The sequence below is a fragment of the Phacochoerus africanus genome, chromosome 4 (assembly GCF_016906955.1).
Source record: "Phacochoerus africanus isolate WHEZ1 chromosome 4, ROS_Pafr_v1, whole genome shotgun sequence".
NCBI lineage: Eukaryota > Metazoa > Chordata > Mammalia > Artiodactyla > Suidae > Phacochoerus > Phacochoerus africanus.
This window is the reverse complement of record NC_062547.1, coordinates 79,621,140-79,630,414: the sequence shown is the minus strand read 5'-3', so window position 1 is coordinate 79,630,414 and position 9,275 is coordinate 79,621,140.

Here is a 9,275-nt window from a genome sequence, read left to right as displayed (position 1 = left end):
TGGATTTATTCTCTTCTGCCATGGGATTAATACCTTATTGTTTGATCTTTTCAGCTAAGGGAGTCAGCATTTGCCTGGGTGCTATTTTGTACTTTTCTGATCTGAAGTAGTATGGCTGACAGTCTAGCCCCAGCATCACCTTTGGCTTAACCCTTCATAAGTGCATTTTGTGTGTGTGTGTGCTTTTTGGGCCGCACCTGTGGCATATGGATATTCCCAGGCTAGGGGTCTAATCAGAGCTACAGCTGCCGGCCAGCACCACAGCACAGCAACACCAGATCCTTAACTCACTGAGCGAGGCCAGGGCTTGAACCCACAACCTCATGGTTCCTAGTCAGATTTGTTTCTGCCGTGCCACAATGGGAACTCCCAAAGGTACATTTTTAAGAACTCTGGGAGTCCCTCAGCCGCCTTCTCTCCTGCCAGCTGATCTGTGTGGGGTTAGACAAGAGGTGAACAGTTATGGACAAGGACTTTTCTCTACACCACCCTCATCCAGGTCAATCCCAGCATTGCAAGAAGGGGGGACCCCTTCTAGGGCCCGAGAATGGGCTCTTATCTAACACTTGGAAAATTGTCTGAGTAGACACACGTGCTGACAAAACAGGAGAATTTATCAGGAAGGGGCATCCAGGCAGAGAGCAGCAGGGTAAGGGAACCCAGGAGAACAGCGCTGCCACGGGACTCACAGTCTCAGGTTTTATGCGAATGGGGTTAGTTTTCGGGTTGTCTCTCGCCAATTGTGTTCTTCAGCCCATACTTGCTGTGGCTCAGGGTCCTTCTTGGTGGTGCCTGGATTCCCACTCTAAGGATCCTGGGAGGTTGGTCATCTTCTTCCTGTTGGCCCCTCCCAATCCTCCTAATTAGTCTTCGGGGCAGCACTAGGGTCCTTATCAGGGCCTCCTGTTGTGAGACAACTCATGCAAGCGGCTATTATCCTGCCTGGCTAAGGTGGTTAGTTTTAGTCAGAGGTCCCCTAATACCAGGACACACCAGGGACTCCTCAGAGGAACAGTTCAATCTGCACCTTGCTCTTCTAGTTGTAGCAATTGGCCACATAGTCACCGTGACAGAAGCTGAGAACCTCTGTTAGGACTTTTCAGGGTTAGAGTTTACGAGCTTGTGATGTGCCATCCTCAGCACATCCAGCCCATCCCCCACTACCCCCTGCCCCCACTTAGTGAACAAATACATTCGGGCACACCCACAACTATGCCATCTCAAGATAACAAATCTGTGGAGTTCCTGTCATGGCCCAGCAGAAACAAATCTGACTAGCATCCATGAGGACACAGGTTTGATCCCTGGCCTCAATCAGTGGGTTAAGGATCCTGCATTGCCATGAGCTGTGGTGTAGGTCGCAGACACAGCTTCCATCTGGCGTTGCTGTGGCTGTGGTGTAGGCCAGCAGCTGCAGCTCCAATTGGACCCCTAGGCTTGGAACCTCCATATGCTGTGGATGCAGCCCTAAAAAAAAAAGATACCAAATCTGTCCATGTGGCAGAGGCAGTGCTGAGCCAGTCTCCCCATCCCTTTTGTCTGGACTCTAGAAAAAGATGGGAAACTGAGAGGCAGACCCAGGAGCCCCCTCCCACACCAGTGCTCTCCCAGGGTTACTTTGGAATTGCCCAGTGGGTGAACCCATTGGAAGTGCCAGTTCCACTCTGCCCAGGGCAAGAGTTGAGTAGAGAATTATTAGCATGTAGCCTTTATTATATTCTTCAGTGTCTTCAGGCTCCCATCAGCAGGAACTGAAAATGCCAGCTCCTGAGGGAAAAATAATTGCTCAAGTTTCCCCTTTCAAATTCCTCTAATTCTTTTGTCAAGTCATCTCCAGGTGATTGATTTTTCACCCAGCTTCTCCCCACCCATGTAAATTTGCCTCGCTCAGACAGCAGCTTCTTCCCAAGGTGGTACCTTCCTTCATATTTAGCCACTGCTTTAAAAATGGTACTTTAGAATTCCCATTGTGACTCAGCTGTAATGAACCCAACCAGAAGACACAGGTTCGATTCCTGGGCTTGCTTAGTGGTTTAAGGATTTGGCATTGCACGAGCTGTGGTATAGGTTGCAGACGTGGCTTGGATCCTGTGCTGCTGTGGCTGTGGTGTAGGCTGGTGGCTGCAGCTCTGATTTTACCCCTGGACTGGGAACTTCCCTGTGACATGGGAGCGGCCTTAAAAAGAAGAAAAAGAAAGGCAACTTGGCCCTGTAGCAGGCTAGGGCTTCCAGCCTGAGAATCTTGGAACAAAATAGCCCTAAACTGCACATGTGCCTTTGGTTGAGAAAACAACCTTATTTAATTCCTTTAGGCGTGAATTTAACTTGAGAATGCATAGCCTCCAGCTGCCTAGTTCCTCTCCTTTCCTTCCTGGTTCCCTTTGTACTCTGCTCTCTACCTGCCCATAAGCTGCTGGATCAGCCAACAGGACAATTCTGGCACTAAAATACTCTTTAGCCTGCTCTGTCCTGCAGTGGGAAGGTTCCCAGCTTCTTGGCCCACCTCAACTCTTGCTAAACAGAATTGAGGTCATATGTTTCCTTTGAAAGTTTTCATACCAGTTTGTGAAGAAAAAAAAATACAAGGCTCTATTGTTTCCCATCACTCAAGGACATCTCCATTGCACTAATGATCGTTCTCTGCCCATAACGGGATCCGGTCGTATGGACATGTCCCTCCTTGTTCTATGTGCTTCCCTGGACACCACATATCACTAACCTCAAAAAAAAAAAAAAGAAAAAAAAAACCGCTGGCATGAGATTTATTTGTCAGTGTGTCTATCTGAAAATAAATGAGAGCAGTACTCAGTGTTCTAAGATGTGCAAGCTCCCTGGTTAGCTAACCACATGTCACTAAGACATGGCCGGAAGTCATGCTCCTGAGTATTTTTAATCTTTTAATTTAATGGCCAACTGGTTCTAGCTCCCCACAATGACTAATGAAACCTACCTAACCCCAGTAGTCATAGTGTTCAGGCTGTGTCATATAAAGAGCAAAGTCCCCAGTCACTGGGTTAACAGTTAACATTTGAGGGCATACCTTGTGCCAGGGACTGTTGTAAGCACACTGCATGTATTAACTCACTTAATCCTCACAATTGTGTGAGAGCATTCCTACCATCCCCTCTTGAAAGTTGAAGAAAGAGGTTTAGGAAGTTCCCTTGTGTCTCAGCGGTTAACAAATGACTAGGATCCATGAAGATGCGGGTTCGATCCCTGGCCTCGCTCAGTGGGTTGAGGATCCAACATTGCCAGCAGATGTAGGCCAGCAGATGTAGCTCCTAGCCTGGGAACTTCCATGTGTCACAGGTGCAGCCCTAAAAAGCAAAAACAAACAAACAAAACCCCCAAAACAAAAGAGGTTTAGAAACTTGTCAGAATTCACATAGTGGATAAGTGGTGAATCAAGGACTTGACCCAGGCAGCGTGGCTCTGGGGTGCACATGCTTACTGCACCTCTTTATGGTACATTCTAGTTCACCCTAGTGAGCCATTTTGGCTCAAGTTGGGACTAATGTGGCTGTGGGGGTGGGGGAGGCCATGTGGCATGACAGCCTGGCCCTGGGACATCTCATAAAGGCAACCTGATAATCATAGCAGGTCCTGGACCCAGGCAGCAGTGCCCGTCTGGAGGGGCTCCAAAAGGGGAAAGCAGAGGTGGCCAGAAAAACAGGGGGCAATAGCCACTCATTTAATCATTTCTACGTAGTATACAGTGGCTATACATGCATACAGTTTCCATTTTCATGAACTTTAAATGGGGAAGACAGGTATTATGAAAGGAAATACAAATATTTAGCCAACAATTATATGTGGAGTGAGTAAAGAGCTTGGGATACTCTGGAAAAGAGTGTCAGGGGCCCACTTTAAGATTGGTCACGCAGGTGGTTCCTTTCATGGCTCAGTGTTAATGAACCTGACTAGTATCCATAAGGATGCAGGCTCAATCCCTGGCCTGGCTCAGTGGGTTAAGGATCTGGCGTTGCTATGAGCTGTGGTGTAGTTCACAGTCACGGCTTGAATCCTGAGTTGCTGTGGCTGTGGTGTAGGCCAGCAGCTGTGGCTCGGATTCGACCCCTGGCCTAGGAATCTCCATATGCCAAGGGTGTGGCCCTAAAAAGATGAAAAAAAAAAAATATATATATATATAATTGACATATAGCATGGTGTAAGTTTAAGGTGTACAATGTGATAATTCGACCACACATATATATTGCAAAGTGTTTCTCCCAGTAAGGTTAGTTAACACAGCTTCACCTCACATAATTGCCATTTTGTTGCTGTTTGGGTGAGAACATTAAAGCTCTACTCTCAGCAATTGTCAAGTGCACCATACAGTATTATTATAATTAGTAGGACTTTTCACTCTGGTCACCATGCTGGGCCTTAGGCCCTGGCGCTTACTCATATTGCACTGAGAATGCAGTTCTCTTGCTGTGAATTAGACTGGGCATCATGTCATGGGCTGAAGCCCCACTGTCATCTCAGAGAGACAGCAGTGGGTGATGGCTTGGAGCTAGATCTTGATTCTTCCCCGCTCAGGAGTTTAACCTGGGCAGCTTCGGTGAAAACCAGGAATCCTAGCCACTAGACCAGCTAGAAGCTAAAAGCAGAGTTGTCCTGATTCTTGCCCCTTCTCCCCCACCCCAAGCCCTTTGGAAGCAAGAATGTTTCAAGGAGACAAAGGCTGTGAAAACAGTTTATTGTTAGAGAGACAGCACAGAGCACAGAGTAATAGTTTGAACGACTATATTAGAGGCATCCTAAAGCCCAGTTGAAGGTGCTTTCTTCCAGAGATGATTTGCATTTGCTTGTTCGAAGTACCTCATGGTAGACTCAGGAAATATTTAAATTATGGCTGGGATATTTTAGTTTAGTTTAGTTGTTTAGTTTAGTTTAGTTTAGTTTTTAGGGCTGCACCCGCAGCATATGGAAGTTCCCAGGCTAGGGGTTGGATTGGAGGTACAGCTGCTGGCCTACACCAGAGCCACAGCAACCTGGGATCCGATCTGCGTCTGTGATCTACACCACAGCTCATGGCAAAGCTGGATCCTTAACCCACTGAGTGAAGCCAGGAGCCGAACCCGCATCCTCATGGATGCTAGTCTGGTTGGTTACTGCTGAGCCCAAACAGGAACTCCCCAGAGTTGGCAGGTTTCTTGTAGAGCTCTCTTTGTCCATACCCTGGTGCCCAAGTCCAGGTTTCAAACTAAGGAATAAAGGAGGGGGAATGAGACACTCAGTAACACTTCACATTTCGTTCTTTCCCCCCAGCCTGGCTGCTTTCATTTATTTTCTGGTGTCCTTAAATAACTACTCTGTGCTTTCTGTCCAGACTTTACAGCAACATTCAGAGGAAAAGGAAAATGTAGTCTACTTGCTCCCTATCACCAGAACTGGAACCTAGAATAAGATTTTATTTTTATACAACACTGTATTTTTTCTCAGTTAATTGCCTAAAAGTTTTGCTTACATTAATTCCCATAGATCCTCAAATTCTTTTCAGATGTTGTGGCATATGAAGCAGCCGTTTTTCCTACTTATTTTCCTTTTACACTGTGTTCCTCCACTTGGAATTCTTGGTCCTCCTCCAATTTAGACTACTCGATTTCTAATTTATTAATTTTTTTTCTTTTTACAGCCACACCTGTGGCATATGGAAGTTCCCAGGCTAGGGGTTTGAATCAGAGCTGCAGCTGCCAGCCTACACCACAGTCACTGCAACGCTGGATCACATCTGTGACCTCTGCTGCAACGTGCAGCAGCACCAGGTCCTTAACCCATGATGGAGGCCAGGAGGAACCCCCATCCTCACAGACACTCTGTTGGGTTTCTGACTGGCTGAGCCACAATGGGAACTCCACTAGCTTTCTAAATTGCCTATATCTTTACCACTGGATTTTCTCTTCACTTAATTTCTCGGATTGGATCCATGGTTTCTGTTGAAGCATATCCTCCATAAGCATTCAAGAGAAGTATGAGAGGTGAACGACATAGCCTTGCTTGTCTGAACATGTCTTCATTCTGCCATTACGTCCGATAGGGAGTTGCCTGAATTCGAGGCATGCGTGAGGGGCAGATGAATCTTCCCGGAAGTACGTTTGGAAATAATACCCTTGTTTCACCCCTGCCCCCTGCCATGTCCTGTATACCTAAGACCTCGGTCTTCCCAGTCAATATATCTAAGGAAAAAACTACCCTTCTTGCTCATTCCTAGGGGGTAGGTGTCTGTTGATAGCTTTCTGTGTTTGTGTGAGTGTGGAGGTGTCTTATTTCATAGACGGACTTTCAAAATAACTTCCTGTTTTCTCTGCTCCCCCTTTGGCACACTCCCCCTCTTCCTTTTACCCACCGGTTTCAAGCATTCAGTCTTTTTAAAAAAATTAATTAATTTTTTTTGGGGGGTCTATTTCTAGGGCTGCTCCTGTGGCATATGGAGATTCCCAGGCTAGGGGTCGAATCGGGGCTGTAGCCACTGGCCTACGCCAGAGCCACAGCAACTCGGGATCCAAGCCATGTCTGCAACCTACACCACAGCTCACAACAACGCTGGATCCTTAACCCATTGAGCAAGGCCAGGGACCGAACGCGCAACCACATGGTTCCTAGTCAGATTCGTTAACCACTGAGCCATGATGGGAACTCCTAAAAATTATTTTTAAGATCTTTTTTTCTATTATAGTTGATTTACAATGTTTTGTCAATGTCTGCTATACAGCAAAGTGACCCAGTTATACATATATATATTATCTTTTCTCATATACCATCATGTCCTATCACAAGTGATTGGATATAGTTTCCTGTGCTGTACAGCAGGACCTCATTCCTTATCCATTCTAAATGTAATACTTTGCATCTACTAACCCCAAACTTCTTGTCCATCACACTCTTTTCCCACCTTTTTGGCAACCACAAGTCTGTTCTCCATGTCTGTCCGTCTATCACAGATAGGTTCATTTGTGACATACTTTAGATTTCACATATAAGTGATATCATATGGTATTTATCTTTTTCTGACTTACCTCACTTGTATGAGAATCTCTAGTTGCATCCATGTTGCTACAAATGGCATTATTTTGTTCTTTTTTATGGCTGACTAGTATTCCATTGTGTATATGTACCACATCTTAATCCATTCATCTGTTGATGGACATTTAGGCTGTTTCCATATCTTGGCTATTGTGAATAGTGCTGAAATGAACATAGAGGTGCATGTGTCTTTTTTTTTTTTTTTGACATGCTTAAAAGGCCATTTGCATTTCTTTTCCGTTCTTTTTCTTTCTTTCTTTTACATGTATCTTTTTGAATGAAAGTGTTGTCTGGATATATGCCCAGGAGTGGGATTGGTGGATCATATGGTAGTTATTTATTTATTTTTGTCTTTTTAGGGCCACACCCAGGGCATATGGAAGTTCCCAGGCTAGGGGTTGGAGCTGTAGCTCTGGTGTAGACCAGAGCTACAGCCACACTAGATCTGAGCCACATCTGAGACCTATACCACAACTCACGGCAATGCCAGATCCTTAACTCACTGAGTGGGGCCAGGGATTGAACCTGCTTCCTCATGGATAATAGGTTTGTTACCACTGAGTCACAAGGAGAACTTCCAGTAGTTCCATATTTAGTTTTCTGAGGAACCTCTGTACTGTTTTCCATAATGGTTTTACCAAGCATTCAGTCATAATGGGAGACTCTTGTGCAAATTAGCCCTCTCTGCTTTCTGTTTTCCATAGTACTGTTGTCTACTTTGTCCCTTTTTTATGCTCTTTGTTCCTCTGAATTTATATAATTTTTGCACTTGAAGTATCATTTTAGTGGGGACTTATGTAGGTGAGAAGATATGTATGTGTTTAATTGACCACTTAAACCAAAAACTATATATCAGTTTATTTAGGTGAAGATAAAAGAAGAGTAGGACTTTGACATAGCTTTGCGAAATGCTGTTTAGAACTGAAATTTGTTCAGTATGCATGCTTACCCTCATTCTTTTCATGACATTTTGTTAAAAGTTGAAATGGGCATTGACATCCAGGGACCAGCATTGAAACCTAACAATATAGCCAAATCAGAACCTTTCCATAGTCTGTTATGTGGAAATGATCTTTTAGGCAAAGAATATCTAGAGTAGAAGAGTTATAAGTAGAGTCAGGTTTCATGTAAATAAGGAGATTCGGTAACCTATTTCTGGAAAATATGTATATACAGAAAACTACATATTCTGGAAAATATGTATATACAGAAAACTAAGGTGCATCATTTGGGAGAAACAGTATAATACCTCTTGAACATAATGTGAAGTTAAATTCTGATCAATTCTAAAGTGGCTAAGTTTGATTTGTTCATCATATTGCCTCTGATGTTGCTGTATTATTTTGAAGCCTTCATATGAAAATTCTGAGATGAATATATATTGAGTGAAAGTCAATAGGTCTTAGTGTCAGGAGAAGTAAGCCCTCCCTTTTTTTTCTTTCTTTTTTTTCCATTTTATGGCTGCACCTGCAGCATATGGAAGTTCCTGGGCCAGGGATTGAATCTGAGCCACATACGTGACCTATGTTGCAGCTGCAGCAATTGGATCCTTTAACCCACTGCACCCAGCCAGGGATTGAACCTGGGCCTCTGCAGCAACCAGAGTCACTACAGTCAGATTCTTAACCCACTGCACCATGGCAGGAACTCTAAACCCTCCTTCTTAGGCAGTTATTTACACAGTTCCATTACTGGTCCTTAATACTAAGTTTTACCCATGTTTTTTTTTCAGAGATGAGAATTGCTAAGAATTTAGGGTTTAAATTTAATGTATTTCTAAGTATTTATCTCCTGAGGTTTGATTATGAGTGTTTAGAAATCATTCAAGGTCGATGAATGTCAGAAAGCCAGCAGAGCTAGCCCAGCTCTTATTCAACAGAAGAGAAACCACCCAGGCAGAATGCACACATTTGGGGAATTCCACACATTTGGGGAAAAAAACTTTATTCAGGGATTCAAGTTGATTGGATATCAGAGAAGGAAAACTATGCATGAAAAGGGTGGGAAAATCTTCAGGGAATTTTCAGCCCTCACTGAAATGTACCAAAGCAATGATCCAAGGGAGAAATCTTGCATACACACTGAATGTGGAAAAGCCCTCTTCCAGGAGCCAGAACCCTGTACACTCTGGAGAAGTCAGAAAGGAGGGGAATGTCATGAGTGTGCTAAATACGATAACACAGTTAGCAATAGAGGATACCCTGCCACACACCAAATGGTGCATGCTGGGAGATCTTCTACAAGAA